General features: G+C 39.9%; 1 protein-coding gene across 1 annotated transcript in view; it reads left to right on the top strand.

Moving 5' to 3' along the window:
* ZCCHC7 (zinc finger CCHC-type containing 7) overlaps positions 1-25,054 on the top strand; it is a 203,571-nt gene that overhangs the window by 55,014 nt on the left and 123,503 nt on the right. The gene's annotated exons all lie outside the window — the stretch shown is intronic.

Here is a 25,054-nt window from a genome sequence, read left to right on the forward strand (position 1 = left end):
AGTGTTAAAAGTTTAATTTTTTTTTAACATGTTAGCCTATGGCAGCCACGGTATGCCATCCGTCACAGCCATCTATTAAACGGATATTTCACAAGCTTTTCATTACGTATCCATTAAACGGATGCCATTATAGCCGATGGGGGATAGAGGCATTAAACAAATGTCTTACAGTTGCCCGCCCGTAGGCTATGATGGTATCAGTTTAACGGAGGCATCATGAAGTTCATGACATATCTATTAAATGGATACCATTATGGCCTATAAGTAACAGATGCTGCTTTAAGACATCCGACGCAGCCTGCGTTTACCAAATACATCGGCAGCTTATCCTTGTGTATACGACAAACATAGGCCAAAAAACATGATGCGCACATAGTCTTAGGCCTCATGCTCACGCACACGTTCGTGTAAGTAAGGCCTTAGGCTGGGTTCACACGACCATGTTACGTCCGTAATGGACGGAACGTATTTCGGTCGGAAGTCCCGGACCGAACACCGTGCAGGGAGCCGGGCTCCTAGCATCATAGTTATGTACGACGCTAGGAGTCTCTGCCTCTCCGTGCAACTACTGTCCCGTACTGAAAACATGATTACAGTACGGGACAGTTGTCCCGCAGCGAGGCAGGGACTCCTAGCATCGTACAGAAGTATGATGCTAGGAGCCCGGCTCCCTGCACTGTGTTCGATCCGGGATTTCCGGCCGAAATACGTTCCGTCCATTACGGACGTAACATGCTCGTGTGAACCCAGCCTTATACTGTAGGTGTTTTTCTTGGGAGGGAAAGAGGATTTTAGTAAATAGAAGTGCTAAATTCAATTCTACCTAAAATCTGCGTAAAAAATGTAGGAACGTAGCAAATATTTTACTTTACAGTTTTCATATACATGGCTGTATTGCCTTTGGAAACAGACAGCAGGTAATCTCACCTGCTGTCAGACGTGAATAAAAGTTAATTGTGTAACACCCATCTGGGCTCCCACAATGCACTGCTTTCTGGTAGCAGGAAATGCTTAGAATGACCAGACCTCAACTGCAAAGGAACCAATGCCGGTCATTCCAACTGCCTGGACTTAACGGTTTGTCAAGTAGTCATCACCCCCTAGATATGCCATAACGTTCTGATCAGTAGGAGTCTGACCTCTGGGACCCACTAACATGAAAACAAAGGTACTAAAGTGAATGCATTTCCCTGCACAGCGGGTGGCTGGGAGCGTCCGACGTGTATGGAACATCTGTGTAGGGACCACAGTGCTTAAATAGCGTCAAGGCCCCTTGATTCTGAGGATTGGTGGGGATCCCCACCAATGAGGAAGTAATTTCATATCTATGCCATCACTCAGTATTACGGGAAAATCCATTTCCATCCATTTCCGTGACTGACACCCTTGCATCATCCACTTCTTAACCTAGCAATTTTCTTTGTAAAATATGGCAAGTGAGAACTTTTTGTTGCGAACAGAGTTTGAGTGTGGCAGGAGATGTAACAATGCATGTTTATATCCTTTCAACTGGTAGGTTATAGTCTAGAAGTGCAATGGGTAAAGTATCTGTTCCTTTACAAGAAGTCACAGTAGAACAACCTGTTACACAAGGTACGTTTGTGATATGTGGTTTGAGATGCAGCTGTTAACTCCTGACTCCTGAGCCTACAGATGGCAGCGGTTTATAATCCTCATGAGAATTCATGTCCTGGAAGAGGCCCTTATCTGTAAAGCCTGACAGAGTTTGTGGCCCCAGTGCTTGATGGGACAATAATAACAGCAGCCCAAACACCGGTTTCACTTCCTTGAATTTTATCAAGACACAAACGTGTAGTAAAATTTCGCACACACTGATTGGAGCCGAGAAGACTTTACTTTTTCCACTTTACCAATGTTTTTTTTTTTTGTTCTAATGCAATCAAATCAGACAAAACGTTGTTTACCGTGCTTTAACCCTTTAATACCAAATAACCGTATTTTAAACCGCAGCCCTTTTTCAGATTTTCATTTTCGTTTTTTCCTCCCCACCTTCCAAAAGCCAGAACGTCTTTATTTTTCCGTCGATATAGTCCTATGAGGGCTTTATTTTTGCGGGACGAGTTGTAGTTTTTCGTAGCACCATTTATTGTGCCATATAATGTACTAGGAAACTGAAAAAAAATTATTTGTGGGGTAAAAAATGGGAAAAAAAACCGATTCCTCCATGGTTTTTTGCTTGCCGTTTTTACGGAATTCACTGTGCAATTAAAACAACATGTTAACTTTTATTCTGCGGGTCAATACGATTACGGCGATACCAAATATATATATAGTTTTTGTTCTATATTTTACTATATTTTACTACTTTTACAAGGAAAAACCTAAGTGTAAAAAAGAACATTTATTTTGTGTCGCCAAATTCCGAGAGCCATATGTTTTTTTATTTTTCCGTCGATTAAGTGGTATGAGAGCTTATTTTTTGCGGGATAAGCTGTAGTTTTTAATAATACCATTTTGGTGTACATGTGACAGTTTGATAACTTTTTATTTCATTTTTGTGGAAGATGAGGTGACCAAAAAATAGACATTCTGGCGTTTACAATTTTTTTTATTTTTACGGCGTTCACCGTGCCGGTTAAATAATGATATATTGTAATAGTTCATACTTTACGGACGCGGCGATACCAATTATGTTTATTTAATTTTTTACTATGCTTTAGGGGGAAAATGGGAAAAGGTGTTTTTTTTTTACTTGTAATATGTTTTTTTTTTTACACAAAAAAAAAACTTTAACTCATTTTTACTTTTTTTTTTTATTAGTTCCCCCTAGGGGACTTCAACTAGCGATCGTTAGATCGATTACACGATATACTGCAATACTAATGTATTGCAGTATATCGTGATTCTGATAGGCATCTATTAAGCCCTGCCGGAGGCAGGGCTTAATAGGTGCACAAAGATGGGGGACTTCATTAGGCCCCCAGGCAGCCATAGCAACCATCGCCCCCCCCCCCTGTGATTGCATTGTGGGAGGCGCGATGAGCTGTTAGAGGGGGTCGCCCCCTCTTTCTAACGATTGAAATGCTGCGGTCGCTATTGACCGCATCATTTAATGAGTTAAACGCGCGGGATCGCGCTCAAGCGCGATCCCGCTCATTACACTGAAGTGTTGGCTCTAACATACAGCCGATACAGGCATCGTATGGAATGGGTTCACTCCGTGAGCCCGCTCCATACTTCCCCTACTCGACTTTGGTGTATGTATACGTCAAATGTCAGGAAGGGGTTAAGTTTTTCCATCGTCTCATTCCAAGAGCTATAACTTTTTTTATTTTTCCGTCGACATAGCTGTATAAGGACTTTTTTTGGGCGGGACAAGTTGTATTTTATAATGGCACCGTTTTGGGGGTACACATAATTTATCAATGAGCTTTTTATCAACTTTTGTAGTTGGGTACTGGAAAAAACCCTGAAATTTCACCATTCTTTTTTGCGTCTTAATTTTACGGAGTTTACCGTGTGGTATAAATAACATAACTTTATTCAGTGGGTCCTTACGATTGTGGCGATACCATATTTATATAGGTTTTCATGTTTTCCTACTTTTAAACAGTTAAAACACTTTTTTTTAAAATTATTTGTTTTTCTGTCGCCATATTTTAAGAGCCATAACTTTTATTTTTGACCGATGCAGCTGTATGAGGGCTTTTTTTTACAAGACGACTTGTCGTTTTTACTGGTACCATTTTGGAGTAAATGTGACAAGGTAGGATAAACAGAAAATAGCAATTCTGGCATTGTTTTTTATTTAATTTTTTTACCTCGTTCACCGTGCGTGTTAAATAATGTAATCGTTTTATAGTTGGGTTCGTTACGAACGCGACGATACCAAATATGACTAACTTTTAACTTTTTTTCATAAAGTATTTTGTAAGGGGAAAACGTGCGTTTTTTTTATATTTTTTTTTTTTAGCTTGGGACTTTTTGTTTATGTCAAACTTTATTTTACTTTTTTTAGTCCCACTAAGGGACTTTACTGTGCGATCTTTTGATTGCTTTTATAATACACTGCAATAGTTCTGTATTGCAGTGTATTATTGCTGTGAGGCCATGCCAGAGGCATGACCTAACAGGCAATCACTAAAGGCAGACCTGGGGGCCTTTATTAGGCCCCCAGGCTGCCATAGATACCATCGGCACCCTGCGTCTCAAGCGGGATGCCAGTGGGGTGAGAAAGGGAATAATAAAAAGTAATAGTGTGCAGACCCCAGTACACTGCTGGTGCAGCAACCATGCTACTCGTCGAACCAGGACTGTGCGTTTTACTGCTTAGTAAGAGAAGCAGATCAGGTCAATTGGCCGAGTGTTTTAGTACAGTGCAGATTAGAGAACTTCTGCTGTAAAATGTCACTTTAGCTCCGTATTCAGTCCGCATTCAAACATTTTAGCCCCAATTTATGGCAAAGTTACAACTGAGCTTCCTGGATGGTCTTCAGTTTAAGTATTAAGGATTTTTTGGGCTATTGTAACCAACATGTCATTGTAATTATCTTTGACTGTTTTCCCTTTTCATCACTGCTCTGCATTATTTTTTTTGGTCATAAGCTCTCCATATAGACTTCCATATGTAGTTAAGTTTCTGTCCACACAGAGTTTTTTGGCTCTGTTTTTGATGCGGAAACCGCGTCGGAAGCCGCGCCAAAAAAACTTCCAAAATCGCCTTCCATTAATTTCAATGGGCGGCGGAGGCATTTTTTTTCCCGCGAGGAAAAAGAATTGTCTTGCGCTTTCTTCCCACGTTTTGACTTCAATCGGAGGCAGAAAAAGTGTTTTTCGCCCGCAGGCAAAAAAATGCCGCAAAAAGACGCAGCAAGAAACTGCAGGCAGGCCAAAGTCTGCCTCCAAATTCCTGATGGGATTTTAAGGCTATGTTCACACTGAGTTTTTTGACACGGAAACCGTGCCAAAAAACTCGTCAAAAACGGCCTGAAAATGCCTCTCAATGGGAGGCGGAGGCGTCTTTATCCTGCGAGCGGTAAAACCGCCTCACAGGAAAAAGAAACGACATGCCCTATCTTCGGGCGTTTACGCCTCTGACGTCCCATTGACTTCAATGGGAGGCAGAGAAAGCGTATTTCGCCGTGTTTTATGCCCGTGGCGCTCAATGGCCGTCAGCTAAAAATGCCACGAAAAACGCTGCGTGCAGGGAGAGGAAAATCTGCCTCAAACTTCCAAGCGGAATTTTGAGGCAGAAATTCCGCCTGCTAAAAACTCTGTGTGAACATAGCCTAAGGCAGATTATTTTTCTGCCTGCAAAAAACTGTGTGAGTTCTGTGTGAGCATTTCCTCACCAAAAATATTTATCACCTGTCCACAGGAATGTTGGGTCGCTGGCACCCCCCACTAATTGGGACCAGAGTTCCTGGTTCCTCCTCACCAGCTGAGGATGAGTTTGAGAGGAGCGTCAATCAAGCATGCTTGAACACCACTTAATACAATCCTCTTCTGAAGAGTTAATCGGAACGAAGAGGGGCCTCTAAACCCTTATATAAGTGATCAGTTGGGGTTAAAGTAGCGTACGGGCACCCTAAGAAGGAATGTAAATTAATATGCTAATGACACAGGGGCTACTCCTTTAGGGCTTATTCAGACGAACGTGATATACGTCTGTGCAACGCGCGTGATTTTCACGCGCCTCACACGGACGTATATTAGTCTATGGGGCCGTGCAGACAGTCCGTGATTTTTACGCAGCGGGTGTACTATATTTCTGCGTTTCTCGCGCATCACGCACCCATTGAAGTCAATGGGTGCGTGAAAATCACGCGCACCACACGGAAGCACTTCCGTGGGACGAGCGTGATTCGCACAACATCAGTCAAAAGTATGAATGAAAACAGAAAAGCACCACGTGCTTTTCTGTTTACAAACATACAAACAGAGTGTCATCATGATGGCGGCTGCGCGAAAATCACGCAGCCGCGCATCATATGGTGATGACACATGGAGCTGTTAAGTGCCTTTTGCGCGCGCAAAACGCACGCTTGTGTGAATCCAGCCATAGCCTGTTAATTTCTGTGGGGTGGGCAGGAAGGCGTTTAAAACTTTTACCATTTAAAGAGGCTCTGTCACCACATTATAAGTGCCCTTTATTGTAGATAATTTATCGGCGCTGTAATGTAGATTACAGCAGTGTTTTTTTATTTAGAAAAGCGATCATTTTTGACGGAGTTTTGACCTATATTAGCTTTATCCTAATGAGTTTCTTAATGAACAACTGGGCGTGTTTTACTTTTTGACCAAGTGGGCGTTGTGGAGAGAAGTGTATGACGCTGACCAATCAGCATCATACACTTCTCTCCATTCATTTACACAGCACATAGTAATCTTACTAGATCACTATGTGCAGCCACATACACAAACATTAACGTTACTCAAGTGTCCTGACAATGAATATACATTACCTCCAGCCAGGACGTGATGTGTATTCAGAATCAAGAATCTCTGCACTTCTCTGTGATTTACAGCACAGCAGGCGTAGTCTCGCGAGATTACGCTGTAAGCTGTCATTCACAGCGAGATCTCACTGTGCTGTGCTGTAAATCACAGAGAAGTGCAGAGATTCTGGATTCTGAATACACATCCCGTCCTGGCTGGAGGTAATGTATATTCATTGTCATGACACATGAGTAGCGTGTTTATGTGGCTGCACATAGTTATCTAGCTATATCGCTATCTGCAGTGTAAATGAATGGAGAAGTGTATGATGCTGATTGGTCACTGATTGGTCAGCGTCATACACTTCTCTCCACAACGCCCACTTGGTCATATAGTAAAACCCGCCCAGTTGTTCATTGAGAAACTCATTAGCATAAAGCTAAAATAGGTCATAACTCCGTCAAAAATGATAGTTTTTCTAAATAAAAAACACTGCTGTAATCTACATTACAGCGCCGATCACATCATGTACAATTTAGGCCACTTATAATGTGGTGACAGAGCCTCTTTAAGTTTGGTACTGTTCAACCTTTCAAAAAATATATCTAGTTGGATAGCACACAAATACTTGTGTTACTGCTTTCATTTTCATTTTTGGACCTAAAACTTTTTACACAGAAATATTCTTAATTAAGATATATTGCTTTGACAGTGTTGGAGTAAATAATCTTCCCTCATCAGCTATATTGAATGTAATGGGTTGCAGAATATTATAAGCAGTCATAGGCACATAGAATAGAGAAGCTGCTAGCAAGTGGGCCTGAAAGGTTTAGTCTAATTCTTTATCTTTTTTTTTTTAATTTTTTTTACAGAAAATTATTCTAGAATATTTTGTGGCATGGCAAATGCCCAGAACCAGCTGCAGCAGGTTTTCTTCTCCCAAAGCAGAGATGGCTGGGCTCACGTATGTCTGAATGCTGAGACACAGACTTTAATGTTGCGAAATGTGGGAATCCAGCACGGTGAGCAACCCTAAAATCCAGAATGTATTATTCACATGTAGAAAAGTTCATACAAAAGCAAAAAAGCATTTAAGCGTATCGAGCTACACAAGCTCTTAATCATATGACACAAGCGTTTTTTTTGGTCTTTGTATGAACTTTGCTACATGTAAATCCAATCCAATAAATTCTGGATTTTAGGGTTGCTCACTGTGCGCCCACATTTTTCAGTATTCTAGAATACTTGCAATTTCTTTAACTTTATAATTAATATCATAAAAGTAGTGCTGAGCCACATTTTTTTTTCCTAAGGGCATATTGGGGCTGATCTACTATTCAAATTGTGCCACAATTCTGGGTTACATTTATTAACTGTTTTAGACACTTATCGCGCCTCGTCTGGCAAGAGGGTGTGGCTTAGATGAAAATGGGGCTTGGTATAAAGAAGTGTCGAAGGGTAAGGCCACTAGGAGCGGCTGTGACCCAGCTGCGATGCGGCCAAGAACCGAGCCGGCACCAGTTTCGGCGCTCAAAGAGCCTGGTAATGGTCGCACGTTATTGAGAGTAAAACGTCTTCTGTGGTTGTTAAAATTCATTCAATTTGTTATTTTCAAAGCAGAACTGTCAATCTAGTACATTATATAGAACATATTGTTGAAACCTTTTTCCACAAACATTTATGAATATGAGCACCTCATTTGGCTGCTGATGAACTGAGGGGGAATCGAAATTAAAACTTTAAATACCACTATTTAATTACCCAAATGGCCATGCCTGTGTTGAAGTGGGTCTGGGATTATTCTGGTTTTCAATTTGTTTTAATGCCTCCTTTGCAAAAGCTGATGCATCCCCAGGCCCATTGCAGTCACTGATGAACTATATGAAGATAAATGACATTATGGTAAATTCCACTTAATGACACATATTTAATTTTTAGAACACAGACATTTTCTGCCTGGCAAGCGGAGGCTAATTACCTGAAGATCGAAATAAAATAACTCCTCATTTTCTGAGATAATAGAAAAGAAATGTTGCAGATTAATGATGCTATTTATCGCTTTAAAGTCTAAAAAAAAAATCTGTCTCTATCTTGATAGAATGGTTCCCAAAGGAACCCAGTAATAAAATGAATCAGAAGTTGCAATTTAATAGGTTATTAAAATTGTTTGAGTACAGCCTGCTGCGGTTCATTCCTGTAAATGTAAATTGAAGATCCATATTTTATAATGGCAGGTGCCAAACTTTCCACAAAATCGTGTCCATTCCATTTTTAGCAAACATAAAAATTATCTGTAAATATATATTAATATATCAAAATATTGTAATTTTTCTATTTGAAAAAGTATTGAAAAAATACATAGACTTAGAAACGACTTCCAGTGCACACACACAATGTATAACAAATAATAGGCAAGAACACACACAATGTATAACAAATAATAGGCAAGAACACACACAATGTATAACAAATAATAGGCAAGAACACACACAATGTATAACAAATAATAGGCAAGAACACACACAATGTATAACAAATAATAGGCAAGAACACACACAATGTATAACAAATAATAGGCAAGAACACACACAATGTATAACAAATAATAGGCAAGAACACACACTATGTATAACAAATAATAGGCAAGAACACACACTATGTATAACAAATAATAGGCAAGAACACACACAATGTATAACAAATAATAGGCAAGAACACACACTATGTATAACAAATAATAGGCAAGAACACACACAATGTATAACAAATAATAGGCAAGAACACACACTATGTATAACAAATAATAGGCAAGAACACACACAATGTATAACAAATAATAGGCAAGAACACACACAATGTATAACAAATAATAGGCAAGAACACACACAATGTATAACAAATAATAGGCAAGAACACACACAATGTTTAACAAATAATAGGCAAGAACACACACAATGTATAACAAATAATAGGTAAGAACACAGAGGTTGAAAAATGCATACAGTGAGGGTTGATAAAAAGAGACGGAGGTTAATACAAATATTTCTCAGCACTTTCTCTTTGAAAGATTTCTTGAAAGTTGTTGGAGTCATTTTCTACAGCCAGTCATACAGAAGCATGTGACCCTAGTTGTCACAAGTAGAAAACTGGCCAAGTCAAGCAATACCTTGGAACCGGTTTCCTGCTCATTGATCCTTTAAATTTTTCAACACACTGATGCAGTAAATTAAAGCAGTTCGTAGCACTTTTGCAAATTTACATTTCAAAGTATTTACTCTATTATCTTTTATTGTCACAATAGGATTAGAATATCAATCTGCAAAAACAACGCACCGGCCATTTTATCGGTTTGGTTACTACATTTGCATGCATTGTGTTTTTAAATGTACACATGTAAAGTTTTGCATGACTCTTGTTGAACGTGTGTCTTTTGATATGGTTTTGTTTTTCTATTCACCGTTTCCTAGCCTATTTACTTTTTGTTTATATGTATGTGGAGAATAATTTTTGTAATATTGAGGCTACTTAATTTCTTTAAAAAAACATGGATAATGTCATCAAAACCGTAATAAACGGTCTCTTGTTTCAAGCGTTGTAGACGGCATTTGTGCGTTTATTAAAGGCAGGCTCCCCTTGTGTCTAGTCTTCCTCAGCCTTCAATGTGTCTGCTGGTTTGTTCATATACCTTGTCGACCTTCATGACCTTTGTTCTTCCTTCACCAGAATGAACAAATTGAAGGCTGTTTTGGCAACAAGAGAGAGTACCAAGCGAAAAAGGGAGGGAGTTATTCTAGAAAATTAATTAGTATTCCAACAAAATCTGACAACTTCAAAGAAACAAATTAGCATGCCATGTTTCAAGCGGACTCATAAAACAGAAACCATTCAATTAGAACTAAACAATACAAATGGATCTGTATTATATAGGTTTGTTTTCTATTGACCTGATTAAAATGGACATTCTCTCAGAGCTCTTCAGTAATGGCTCTTTAGTCTATGGAAAACTGCCTTTCCTAATGATATGTAATGCTATGGCTCTTCAACTATTCATATGAGCGGAATGAAGCACATTGTGAATGACATGGTTTGTCAGCGTTTCAGATAGAATTATTGTACCCCTCTTAAATTATTGCCCAAAATTATAGTACTTGTTACATTTTCTGACCTCCTCATACAAAACCTTGCAAACACAATTGTTTCAGTGAAAAATAAGGATACTTTGTAATCCTTGATTTACTTTTTCTATGCTTTTTTTCTTCTTCTTCTTCTTCTTCTTACGGGTCTTCTTTCTAGAGAGCAGTTTAAACGTGGCATTGCTACGACTTCAGTTGTTGGCCGTACAGTTGAGAAGTTTTAAGATCTTTAAAATATTCTTAGATTGAATTAAGAACCGTTAATGGCTTACTGCGTAATTTTTATGTTCATTTTATTGGGAGGGGCTCTTCAAATTTGTGAATTTATTTATAAACAAAATATTTTTTTAACTGTAAAAGGCCCTCAACAAATAGATGTTGTTCTAATGTTTCATACAAATCGTATACTATTCACAAATATGATTTATGCATATGTAAATGCAGGAGAGACACCAATCATGTCTCCCTGCTATACTGAGTCCCAATAAAAATACAATAAAATAGTAAAAGTAAATTATTATTTTTTTTATCTACTTAGTCCTTATGCTATTCTTAAAAAATGTGGTGATGCAGCATACTGCTTAGCGTGACTGTCAGCCAAAGTCCTAATTAGGGCCGAACAAAGGGAGAACAAAGCTTTTCTTTCTCTTTTCTTTTACCAGAATGATCCTCCCTTGGTTTGGGGGAACAAATAAATCCCATTAAAAAAACGTTGCCAAATCTTCACGGTGTGAAGAAGGCTAAGGGCTAGAGTTGAGGAGAATATAAGTATATATTTTTTAGCTTCTGTACTTTAGTCATACAAAATGAAGTCAATGGTCCATATATTGGAGTAGAACAAGAAATTTCAGAACAATCAACCTTGGTATGCAGCATTTTATAAGTTTAGATTGGGGGGGGGGGGGTGTCATGTATTCAAAATGGTTGTCTACTTTGATCATTTTCTGCTCCTTGATCTCGTCTGATCACATATGTCCGTAACTGAATAGGGTAATGCCAATGATTTCCACAGCACTGTACAGTGATATACTGTATGCAGGTATGAATATACATGTGCAGGATGTATCCAAGGGAAACCAGATGGTTTTATTCAGTTAGAAGGGCAGAAGGATTGAACCCCTTATGAATAGGCATGACATATGTTGAAATGCAGAGAATTACCTGAAACTTGCTGTGACTTCCACCTGCCCAACTTCCACCAAGCAAATAATATGTATTCACTATTGTATACCACTCTTCTTTGGGCATCGCATTGTTTGGGCACTGTATTGTGGTATAATGTGGGCACTGGTACATCCATATTTGACGGGCTCAGCTGTTTCCATAACTTCCATAGAAATCAATAAAGAGAACCATGCACATGCACAACCGCCTCTCCATTCATTATCGGTCTGGATGCGGCGGTCAGCGGGCCACCTCACCAGTTAGGACGAGAGTTCTGAAGATAAGCGCGGGTCCCAAAGCCTGGACCCACATCTATCAGAAAATGGTGGCATATTCCGTGGATATACGGAATATCAGAGTGGGAACTCTTTATTAAACATAACCTTTATTCATTATTTTAGACCTTAATGACCAAGCTATTTTTTACGTTTTTGAATCGTCGCATTCCAAGAGCTATAACTTTTTTATTTTTGCGTCGACATAGCTGTATAAGGTCTTGTTTTTTGCGGGACAAGTTGTATTTTTTAATAGCACAATTTTGAGTTACATATTTATTGATTAACTTTTATTAACTTTTTTTGGGGGGGGAATAGAAAAAAATATGAAATTTCGCCACTCTTTTTTGCGTCCTAAATCAACGCCGTTTACCGTGTGGTATAAATATCACAATAACTTTATTCAGCGGGTTGTTACGATTGCAACGATACCAAATTTGTATAGTTTTTGTAGGTTTTACTACTTTTACACAGTAAAAACGCTTTTTTTTAAAAAAATTATTTGTTTTTGTGTCTCAATATTTGAAGAGCCGGAATGTTTTTATTTTTTCGCCGATGCAGTTGTATGAGGGCTTTTTTTTTGCGGGACGACTTGTAGTTTTTATTGGTACCATTTTGGAGTAGATGCGACTTTTTGATCACATTTTTTTAAAGTCAGGATTCACAGAAAACAGCAATTTTTCTGTCGTTTTTTATTTAAATTTTTTACGGCGTTCACCTTGCGGGTTAAGTAATGTAATAGCTTTATAGTCGGGGTCGTTACGGACGCGGCGATACCAAATATGTGTAACTTTTATACTTTATTTTGTTTTTTTAATAGTAAAGCAGTAAAGGGGAAAAAGTGGGTTTTTCATTTTTTTTCACATTTTGTTTTATTAACTTTATGAAACTTTTTTGTAAACTTTTTTACTAGTCCCACTAGGGGACTTTAATATGCGATTCTGCGATCGCTATTATAATACACTGCAATACTTCTGTATTGCAGTGTATTACTGCCTGTCCGTTTAAAACGGACAGGCATCTGCTAGGTCTAGCAGGCATTCATTACATGCAGACCTGGGGGCCTTTATTAGGCCCCCGGCTGCCATGGGAGACACAGACACTCGGCGATCGTATCGCCGGGTGTCGGTGGGAGAGAGAGGGAGCTCCCTCCCTCTCTCCAAAACCACTCAGATGCGGTGCTCGTTATTGAGCACCGCATCTGAGGGGTTAAACGGGTGAGATCGATACTAATATCGATCTCAGTCGGCAGAGCAGGAACGCCCCCAGCCCTCAGCTGCATCTGGCAGCTGAGAGCAGGGAGATTTGACAGCTCCCTGCTCTGTTTACTTATTCCGATTCCGCGACGCAAAAAGTCTATGGCATCGGAATAAGGCCCGTTAGTGACCGACGTAAAAACACGATGGGCCGGTCACTAACGGGTTAAAATACACTAGGTAATTATTTTGATACACAAATACCCATGACACAACCAGGGTTGAATCAATAAGCAATCCACAATTATCACCTGGAGTATCATAAAAATTATATCTAGATGGCGTGCTACCATGCATGCCATATGGACAAACTCCAGGGATGCAAAAACTCTATCACACACAATTAGTGTAATTTCTAGGCACCAAATATTGCATAAAATGACCACAACACTGACACTTCATAACTGTCCCAAAGCGTTTCCCCTTCCTAATTGGTTCATCAATTGACAATACCGGACAATTTGTGTATTATTTGAGACCTATAAAGTTATAGATACCTACATAATATTTGCTTGTACCGGCACATTTGGGCCAGATTACTACTCACGACTCCTGGGAGTAAATGACAATTGGCTGAGGAAGGAACAGGTGGATGAAGATGATCCATTTTACAAGGCTTGCTGTTTTGTAGAAGCTGTAGATGGGGGCTTGGCATTTCACATGGTCTGTGATGACTTCCTGGGGAGGCGTGGTGCCTATTGATTCAACGCTGGTTTTGTCAAGGGTATATTGTGTATCAAAAGAATTACCTAGAGTATTTTAATCTGAATAATGAATAAAGGTTATCTTTTATGAAGAGTTCCCACTCTGATATTACTTGTTTCTTTGAGGAACCCACATATTGATTTCAGTGATAATATTCTGTGGATATGCTTTATTTATTTAAAATGGGAATACCCCTTTAACCCCTTCCCGACATCCGCCGTATATATACGGCGCACACCGAGTGGGGGAATATGGAGCGTGCTCACGGGCTGATACCGCTCCATAGAGCGAGTGTGTCACAGCTGACACTTCCGGGTAACGAGCGAGATTCCGTTTGAGCGCGATCCCGCTTGTTTAACCCGTTAAATGCCGCGTTCAATAGCGATCATGTCCGCCATCTTTGTATTCATATGAAGCCCTGCCTCAAGCACAATGTAAAAACATTAAAAAGCTAACATAACTGGTATCGACGCGTCCATAAAAGTCTGAACTATTACAATATATCATTATTTAGTCCGCACGGTGAACGCCGTAAAAAATTAAAAACATTGCTGTTTTTTAGTCCCTTTTTCTCCCACAAAAAAATGAAATAAAAAGTGATAAAGTCCCACGTACCCTGAAATGGTACCAATGTAAACTGCAGCTTGCCCCGCAAAAAATAAGCCCTCACACGGCTAAATCGACAAAAATATAAAAACGTTATGGCTCTCAGAATGTGGCGACAAAACTCAAATTTTATTTTTAACAATCAGTTTTTTCCTTGTAAAAGTAGTAAAACATAAAGAAAACTATATAAATTTGGTATCGCTGTAATTCTATTGATCCGCAGAATAAAGTTAGCGTGCTGTTTTTACCGTACGGTGAACGCCGTAGAAACAAAACCACCCAAAAGGTTGAGGAATCGCTGTTTTTCTCCCTATTCCACCTGCGAAGGGAAGGGGTTAATGGCTTTAGTGGCATAAGAAACCATGTTAATGCTAAGGACCCATGCACACGAATGTGCTTTTGCGGCTGCAATTCCCCCGAAAATCCACGGGAGAATTGCGGGCCCCATTCATTCCTATGCGGCCATGCACACGACCATGGTTTTCACGGTCCGTGCATGGACCAGGAGCCCGCACCGCAGAAAAAACGGACATGTCTTATTACAGCCGTGTTCTGCGGTCCAGGCTCATTGAAAATAATGGCCGCGGCCATGTGCACAGCCCGCGATTTGCGGGCGGCTCGCAACTGTCACTCCGCGACCGGCCGACCCGAAAATCACGGCCGTGCACAATGTCTACGGTCGTTTGCATGAGGCCTTAGAGATAGTAGCAGGGGGGGGGAGGAGATTTTAAATGGCAGATCAGATAGTGGAGCAGATCACACAGGCTGTACTGTACCATGTAGAGAGGGAGAAAATCGCACACTACAGTCTGCAGGGGAGGGAGAAAGATAGCACAAGCTGTGTATGAGTCAATATTAATTTCACAAAAGTGAAAATCCGAAAAATGGCTGCGAAGGGAAGGGGTTAATGGCTTTAGTGGCATAAGAAACAATGTTAATGCTAAGGCCCCATGCACACGAACGTGCTTTTGCGGCTGCAATTCCGCCGAAAATCATTCATACCTATGGGGCCATGCACATGACCGTGGTTTCCACGGTCCGTGCATGGCCCAGTAGCCCGGACCACAGAAAGAAAAGGCTTGTCTTATTACGGTCGTGTTCTGCGGTCCAGGCTCATAGGAAATAATGGGCGGGGCCATGTGCACGGCCCGCGATTTGCGGGCGAAACTCCGCCCCCGGCTGACCAGAAAATCACGGCTGTGTGCATGAGGCCTAACTTAGGCCGTAGACCGTTGTTTTCTTTAACACTAAAGCTATATTTATACCTAAATTTGTAGTGATCTTTTTTAAAGGAAGCAACTGTTTATTAGTGAAGTTTTTACAATCGGGTGTTGGCAAAGAAAATGTCAAAATCTAGACGTTTTACTATATTGTGTAACAAATATACAAATATACAAAAAACGTGTCACAAACTTAAGCTGGGTAGGGGACATGCATGGCTTGTTTTGTGCCCAAACACATAAGATGACTGTTGGTTGAAGGCTCATTTAGCCAGAAACGAGCTATCCTGACTTCTCCATAAACATTCCAAGGGACATGGGAATAAGCTGCCAGGCATCTTTTGCAGCATCTTATCTCCTCTGAAAAGAAAGGATTGGATATGTTGAAATCCAACATGCCCGATCCTTTTTTCCCTGACAGCCTAACTATTCCCTGACATTTCCTAAGTTCACGCGGTGTAATGTAGAGGCTGGAAAAACAAAAACAAAAAAACAACTCCAAGAACGCTTTAAATATACTCCTGAAACACCAAGCTCCTTTAAAGGGAACCTTTCACCTCCCCATACATGTGCAGCATGTAATAGACAGTGCACAAACCCTGCCTCGCTTTAAAAATAAAATATCGGTGCCATTCTATTTGGCGCCCGATATGTAAGTAACCCCCTGAACTGTCAATGGGGTGTGTAAATGGCATGGGGGCGTGTTACTTATTGCTGTGACACTGTCCAATTCTCTACGGAGAGTGAAACAGTGGCTTGTGCTGTGTGATCTCTCTCGCGAGATCAGTCTTTCCTTCACTGAAGAATATGAATTCTTCTGTTCCGTGACGGCGGGACTCGGAAGTATCGTCTGCATCGGTGTTGTGGCTGTGTGAGGTTAAAGGTTCTCTATAAAGCTGTTTTACAATGAATACATGTATTTTGAGGCTTTTTTTTTTATATAGAGGGTTTCTTTATATGAATTTTTGCCTCCTATTGAATTAAATGGAAAACATGACGTGTAAAACGCTCCAAGAGGTGGTATGATGCTTTTATGCGCTGCCCGTAATTTTGTATTTTAATTTTATTTTTAAAAATGCTTTACATGCAGTAACAATGCGTTTTCCCTTTAAAGATTATTGGGAAGCTTAATCCAAGCGTATTTTTGATGCGCATTTCGGGCTGTAACAAAATCTGCATCCAAAACACGCCATGAGAACTTGGCCTTCTGCTTCGATGTTTATCTAACACCTCATGTTTATCTAACACCTACCTAGTGAGTATGGCCTTTTTTGTGGTTTTGATATTTATGTCCCATTTTTTTCTGTTTGTGTTTTTAAATTAGGAACGAAAAGTTCTGGTTAGGGACTCGCAAGGCACTGGGGACCCTTGACGTTGGGTTGCGAGCTTTGCGTATTTTGGCCAAAATAACAACTAATACCCCATGTTTCATGGATATTTCTTACTACGTATACTACACTTTTTTTCAGGACGCAGCTTGGTCTTATATGCTGGGAGGGCATGATGTGCTGGCGTTTGGTTTGGAATGCAGAGCAGCCCGCTTTAGCTAACACTAGCGGCGTTACAAATAGGCTGTTATTCGGCAAGATACGCCATGCCTGACGACCAGCACATTATCCCTCCACGTATTACACATAGTACTGACACCCCATGTACTATTCACAGCACTGACCCCTATTCATCACATTTATTTTATTTATTTTTATTACACAGTTCTGACACTTTCATACATACATATTTATTTTTTACCATCCATTCACACCCTAGCACTACACTGACACACATTTATCGCACACCTTTGAGCACTTAGTCCGCCACTCCCCTCAAGACTAGTGGGAGGGGCTATCACTATTTAATGCACACTCCTTCTGCAGCATTCTTTGACCCGTCTGCGTCCTGATGGGAACGGGTTTTCACCCACCCACCTACCTAGTGAGTATGGCCTTTTTTGTGGTTTTGATGTTTATCTAATGTATAGCCAGCTTTACGTGTTCTCCATAGTTGTCACAATATTGTTTTAAAAGTGTCCAAGCTGATGCGGCAGGAAAAGTGGTACAATACATTAATAATAATAACAATAATATAGGGTTCAGCACAATATAGAAGAAACTAATAATGGACTGAAACACTCTGCCTTGTTTCAGGAATGAAAGAGTGTTTATTTTTCTTGAGATTTTTATATCCGGTAAGAGATGCTGCCCTTCAAATGTTCTACCTTCCAAAACATATCTATACAAAGCTCTGGAGATACTGCTTACAAAGCATTTATTGTCCTCGAAAGAACTGAGTGATGTCTACTCTGATATTAAAACATTTTAGCAATGAGTATGAGTTATGTAAATTTAAACTTTTGCCATTCTGAGCAAAGCATCATCTTCTGCTGAGTCAGGCATGAAAGCTGACATTGGCGGTTTTCCTTTTTATTACAACTTTCTTGCCTATTTTTAACTTCTGTACATTATAAACTAGTGAAAGTACCAGTAGATACTGTATTTTATTACTTTTTTGCTGTCTAATATTGATTTGTGTGTCTGTAATGTGCATTGAATCTTAAGCAAGCGTTTAATATTTTTATTATTTTAAGTTGCATTACTTCTTTATTTACTATACTTATAAATGTGAGGTTCTTAACCCGCATTTTGATGAAATTGTGTGGGCTTACCTGCCACGGCAAGGCGACCTCATACAGATGGGTAACTACACTAAACATTATACTTGTACTACAGGAGTATTACCTCTCTTGGGCCTCCACCTACAAAATGTATTCAGGAAAGATCAGAACCAGCTTCACTATATACTAATTAAAAACGGCCTTGGACAGACGGGAGAAGTGCACAACCAAGACGGAGCCAGTCACCACCCGCAAAAGTACAATGCAAAAACATAAAGTTGGTCAGCAAGTCTGTTCCCCATATTTAAATAATATAAAACATTAGTTATATATTTGTTCCGTATATTATGTATGGATTATAGTTTGGGTGTTTTATACTATACTTTATTAATATATATATATATATATAGAATTTTTTATTTTTTTTTCATTAAATTTTTTCATCTTGGTATTTATTGAAATGTATTCCTTTTTGTATATTGGTCAGGTTGTATAACCATGTAGCTGACAGACAGGTAGTTGGCAACATTTCACATAGAGAGGAGTATGGTAAGTGTGGATGCATGTGAATAATAACGCAACTTTTAGTTCTTGTTATGCTCCAGATGAATATAGAGAGATATGCTGAAACGTTGGCACCATGCCGACATTGCGAGGATATCTCCATCTCAGGTACAGGATATTTCTGTTCTAAATTATGTTGTCTTAACCTCTAAATTAGTGTTTTGGGAGTCCTGAGTCCTTATACAATAGCAGGTCATTACACATTTTTGAGGTTTCCATACGTATGCTATTATTCAGGGCTGTGGAGTCGGTAAGCCGACTCAGACTGCTCTAAGTTTCCACGCCCTACTCCTTCATAAATGGCTCATGTATAATCAGCCCGATTTTATGATCACTGTATATAAATGTATATGTAGCTGATAATGTTATAAAAACAGATAACGATAACTTCATGTATATGTCCTGGAAGTCAGGTGTTTATTTTCGACTGTTTGCGTCTTCTGGATCCCATCCGTTTAACTACTTAGATGTCACAGTATTTAGTGACCAAAGCATCTAAGCCATTAGCGAGTTCGGTGTCCCCCCCCCCCCCTCTGTCATCCCAACGACAAATCCGTAACACATTTCTTGGGGTGCCGATGGTTGTCATGGCTTCCAAGAGGACCTAGTGAAGGCCCCCAGATCTGCCATATTGATGCTCCTATTAAGTACTGCGCTGCCTTAATAGGGTTGCACGATGCAGCGAAATATTGGTACTATTTAGATACTGTGTATCCTCAAACAGTTCAATACCGTTAATTCATGTATTTCGATACTAAGCTGTGCAGCCGCACGCTTAGTATTGTAACGTATAAATTTAGTCAGAGCGGGGCTGCTGCTGAGTAATATAGCCATTGCCCCGCTCCTGACAAGTGTGCACGCGCAGTCCGCATGATGTGATGCGGCTGGTGCTGCACTGAGTAGCGGCGCCGGCCCAGAAGACAGAACATGGTGCGCGCACTGCAAAACACCCCCATGTTCTGTCTTCAGTGCCTGTGCCGCAACTCATTAGTGCAGCGCCGGCTGTATCACATCATGCTGACCACGTGTACGCACTTGCACACGACTGTTCCCGTAATTACAGGCGCGAACGGCCACGGACAGCCGGCCATTTTTACGAGCCGTGCTCCCATTATAAAGTATAAAGGCACGGTCCGTAAAATGAAAAAATAGGACGTCCTATTTTTTGGGCATACGGGAAGGTGTCCGTCGGCCATAGAAATGAATGGCCCCGTAACAACGGACCGTAATAACGGACCGTAATAACAGGCGATTTTACGGCCATGTGCATGGGGCCTAACAACTGCCTGTGTACTATCAGTACACAGGCTAATGTACTGGCATATACATATATACCAGTACATTAAAACTTAAAAATAGAAAAGTAAATAAATATATACTAATGTTAAATAAAATAAAGAAATTGGAAAAAATACACACATTTTTTTACAATAAACATTAAAGGGGTTGGCCAGGAAAAAATATTTTCTATTTTCCCCAGCCTTGGTTTTAATTCCCTAAAACCCCTACTAACCTTCTAACCAGTTTGTTTGAGCTCAATCGTCACTGCTGCTCTTTCTGTTTACATCCCTTGCTTCTGTTCCGATCTGTTTCCTGTCTTGTAACCCACCATACCCATGATCCCTTACTGCATCAGAGATGACCGGTTACACCCCCCTCTTCCTCCACAGCATCTGAGCTATTTGCATACTGCCACCTCCCTCTATGTTCACCGGGTCATTCCCTGCTCTAATTAGACACCCAGCTCCCTGCACTGTCTCTCACACACAGTAATTATTACACAGGCGCGATGGGGGTTATATACAAGGATGATGGGGATAATACACAGGGAAGAAGGAATTATTTACAGGGATTTTGAGGGTAATGCACAGGGATGATATAATGCCATCATCCATGTATACAACCTGTATATAACCCCCATCATCCCTGTGTATTATCCCATCATCCCTGTGTATTACCCCATATACAGGGATGACAGCGGTAATACCCCGGGATGACGGGAGTTATACCCCGGGATGACGGGAGTTATACCCCGGGATGACGGGAGTTATACCCCGGGATGACGGGAGTTATACCCCGGGATGACGACCCCATCATTCCTGTACCTATATAACCCCCATCATCCGTGTATTTATGTAACCCAGCGTGGGCGATGAGAGAAGATAAGGGGGTGTGTACGAGGAGAGACGGCGGCCAGGGAGTGAGGGAACTCCAGGAGAGAAGTGATGTCAGGGGATTCCCCAGACTACCGGAGCAGAGCCTATACTAGTGCTCTGCCCGGGACTCCGGCTCTAGGGAAACCCCTGACATCACTACCCCCCTAACTTGTCGTCCACACCCTTCCTTCTCTTTTGGAGTTCCCTAACTCTCTGGCTGCCGCGTCTCTACTCTAACACACCCCCTCCACTTCCCTCATCGTCCACGCTGCAGCCAGGCAGTGGGGGAACTCCGAGATGGAAGAAGAAAGGGGGCGTGAATGACGAAATAGGAGTAGGGGGCGTGTACTTTGAGAGACGATGCTCTGTGTCTTTGCTCAGCCAGCACTTCTGGCTTGCAGAGGCACGGTGCGACATCGACAACGTTTACAGGCAGTGGGACCAGAGGCGGAGCTCTGAAGAGCTCATGAATCGCCCGGCCCACTGCCTGTAAGCCGGAAGTGCTGGCTGAGCAAAGACACGGAACATCACAGGAAATTAAAAGTTTACTCTGGATGTGGTCACGTGATCGGTAATTAGAAGTAAGTAGCCGTTCAAAAAAAATACATTATATTAGAAAGTTAATTGTACATGTCACCTTAGGTTAAATTAGAAATAAAATGTATTCCTGGCCAAACCCTTTAACATAAAAGTCTCAACACATAAAATATACACATATTCGCTATCGTCGCGACCGTTTTAACCTGCACAACAAATTTATAGCGTCATTTATGATGTGTACGCTGTAAAAAAAATAAAATAAAAACTGCTTTCTTTCACTTATTAATGTGAGGCACATGGTATTATGACTTTTGAACCTCCATGTGCCACACATTAACCCAATGTTGTCCATTATGACTGTGAGAAACATGGTGGGGTTAATTAGTATTAATGTGAGGCACATGGAGCTTCAAAATTCATCACACTACGTGCCTCACATCAAAAAATATAAGGAAATTTTTTTGTATTGTTGTCGAAGTATCGTTTTGGTAGCGATAATCGCAATACTACACAAAGTATCAGTATCGAAAAAAAATAATTTGGAAAATTGAATACATTTTTAATATACAAAAAATTTAATATTAACTCTTTAATGACCAGCCTATTTTAAACCTTAATGACCAAGCTATTTTTCACGTTTTTCCATCGTCGCATTCCAAGAGCTATAACTTTTTTAGTTTTGCGTCAACATAGGTGTATAAGGTCTTGTTTTTTGTGGGACAAGTTGTATTTTTTTAATAGCACCATTTTGGTGTACATATAATTTATTGATTAACTTTTATTAACTTTTTTTGAGGGGGAACAGAAAAAAACCTGAAATTATGCCACTCTTTTTAGCGTCCTAAATCTACGCCGTTTACCGTGTGGTATAAATAACACAAACTTTATTTAGCGGGTTGTTATGATTGCAACGATACCAAATTTATATAGATTTTGTATGTTTTACTACTTACACAGTAAATACTTTTTTTTGTCTCCATATTTGAAGCGCCATAACTTTTTTTTATTTTTCCGCCGATGCAGTTCTATGAGGGCTTTTGTTTTGCGGGACGACTTTTAGTTTTTATTCGTACCATTTTGGAGTAGATGCGACTTTTTGATCACTTTTTATAAAAAAAAAATTTAAGCCAGGATTCACAGAAAACCGCAATTTTTCCATTGTTTTTCTATTTTATTTTTTACGGCATTCACCGTGCGGGTTAAATAATGTAATAGCTTTATAGTCTGGGTCGTAATGGACGCGGCGATATCAAATATGTGTAACTTTTCTTTACTTTATTTTGTTTTATTAATAATAAAGCATTTTGTAAGGGAAAAAAGTGGGTTTTTCTTTTTTATTAACTTTGTAAAACTTTTTTTTACTAGTCCCACTAAGGGACTTTAATATGCAATCCTCCGATCGCTTTTATAATATACTGCAATACTTGGACAGGCAGTAACACACTGCAATATCCGTTTAAAACGGACAGGCAACTGCTAGGCCATGCTTCTGGCATAGCCTAGCAGGCATTCACTACAGGCAGACCTGGGGGCCTTTATTAGGCCTCCGGCTGCTATCGGAGACACCGACACTCGGCAATCTTATCGCCGGGTGTCTGTGGGAGAGAGAGGGAGCTCCCTCCCTCTCTCCAAAACAACTCTGATGCGGCGATCGCTATTGAGCGCCGCATCTGAGGGGTTAAACGGGTGAGATCGATACTTATATCGATCTCACATGTTCGAGCAGAGACGCCCCCAGCCCTCAGCTACCTCTGGTAGCTGAGAGCAGGGAGATTTAACGGCTCTCTGCTCTGTTTATTTATTCTGATGCAGCGCCATGAAAAGGCTACTGCATAAGAATAAAGCCCATTAGTGGCCGCCGTGAAAAGGCGTATTGGCGGTCACTAACAACGGGTTAAGAGTTAAAAAAAATAAAAACCCTTTCCACATTTCTTCCCTAAAGTAATATATATATAAAAAAAGAAAAACATAATTAGTATTGCTGCATCCGTAAAAATCCAAACCATTACAATATAACATTATTTAACTCTCATGGTGATCGCCATAAAAAACGCCAGAATTTCTGTTTTTGGGTCACCTTTTCTCCTAAAAAAAGCTGGAATAAAAAGTGATCAAAAAGTTGCATGTACCCCAAAATTATAGCAATAAAATCTACAAGTCGAACATCAAAAAACAATCCCTCACACAGCTCCATCGATGGAAAAATAAAACTTATGACTCTCAGAGTATGGTGAAACTAAATAATAAAAAAAAAAAAAAAAGTTTATTTTGTAAAAGTAGTAAATCATAAAAAAAAACAATATAAATTTGGAATCGCCGAAATCGTATTGAACCACAGAATAAAATTAACAATTGTTAACATTTTTGCCACTTGGAGAATGCCATACAAGCGAAACCCAATAAAAAAAATGAAGGAATTAGTTTTTTCTCTCTCCACCCCACAAAATAATTTGAAAAAATTCCCCAGTACATTATATAGTACATTAAATGGTGCCATTTAAAAACTACAACTCGTCCTGCAAAAAAAACAAACGTCTATGTTGATGGAAAAATAAAAGCAGCTATGGCTTTTGGAATGCGGGTAGGAAAAAAGAAAGATCAGAAATGGCTGCGTCGGGGAGGGGTTAAAGTGAACCTGTCTTATTAAACCTGCTGCTCTATTAGCGGGCAGTATGTTATAGAAATTTATTGTAGGAATTTAGCAGTAAACCTAATCCCTTCTATTTTAGGCTGACACTTTCTTTGTTTCCTATTAAAGATAGAGCAGCTCATACTGCAGCCAGTTGTCTCACAACCAGACAGAGGATTGTGGGAGGAGGGAAAAAATTGCTGATCTCCTTGAACACAAAGTAGATCTCTTTATATATTCTTCACACTTTTGATTGAATTATGAGACAGAATACATTAATAAGGGGCATGGAGAATCTTACTTATGAGGAAAAATTAAAATAATTAAATGTATTTAGTCTAAAAAGGGGGGGGGACGTGAATTACTTCTATAAGTATATAAATGACCCAAAAATATGTTGATAAGCTGTTCCATGTAAAATCCCCTCAAAAGACAAGGGTGCACTCCCTTTGTCTGGATAAAAAAGGTTTCATCTCCAGAGGCGACAAGCATTCTTTCAATGGACACTAACTTTTCAAAGAATTTACCATATTTTTCGGACTATAAGACGCACTTATTGTCCAAAAAACTGAGCTGTAATCTTTTTGTGTGTCATATAGTCCGAATGCAAGCAGCTGCTAGCGTATGAAGAAGTAGGAGACTGAGCTCTGTAATTCAAAGTTCCTTGCAATGCAGTTTTATGGAAGCAGCATGTCCTGTGCTGTGTTTAAAAAAAAAAATAAAAAAAAAAAAAAAGCTGTTATCTGCATACTGAACGGTCGCATCTTACGCACACAATTCTGTAAAATCTGACTCT

The sequence above is a fragment of the Rhinoderma darwinii genome, chromosome 1 (genome assembly GCF_050947455.1).
Source record: "Rhinoderma darwinii isolate aRhiDar2 chromosome 1, aRhiDar2.hap1, whole genome shotgun sequence".
NCBI lineage: Eukaryota > Metazoa > Chordata > Amphibia > Anura > Rhinodermatidae > Rhinoderma > Rhinoderma darwinii.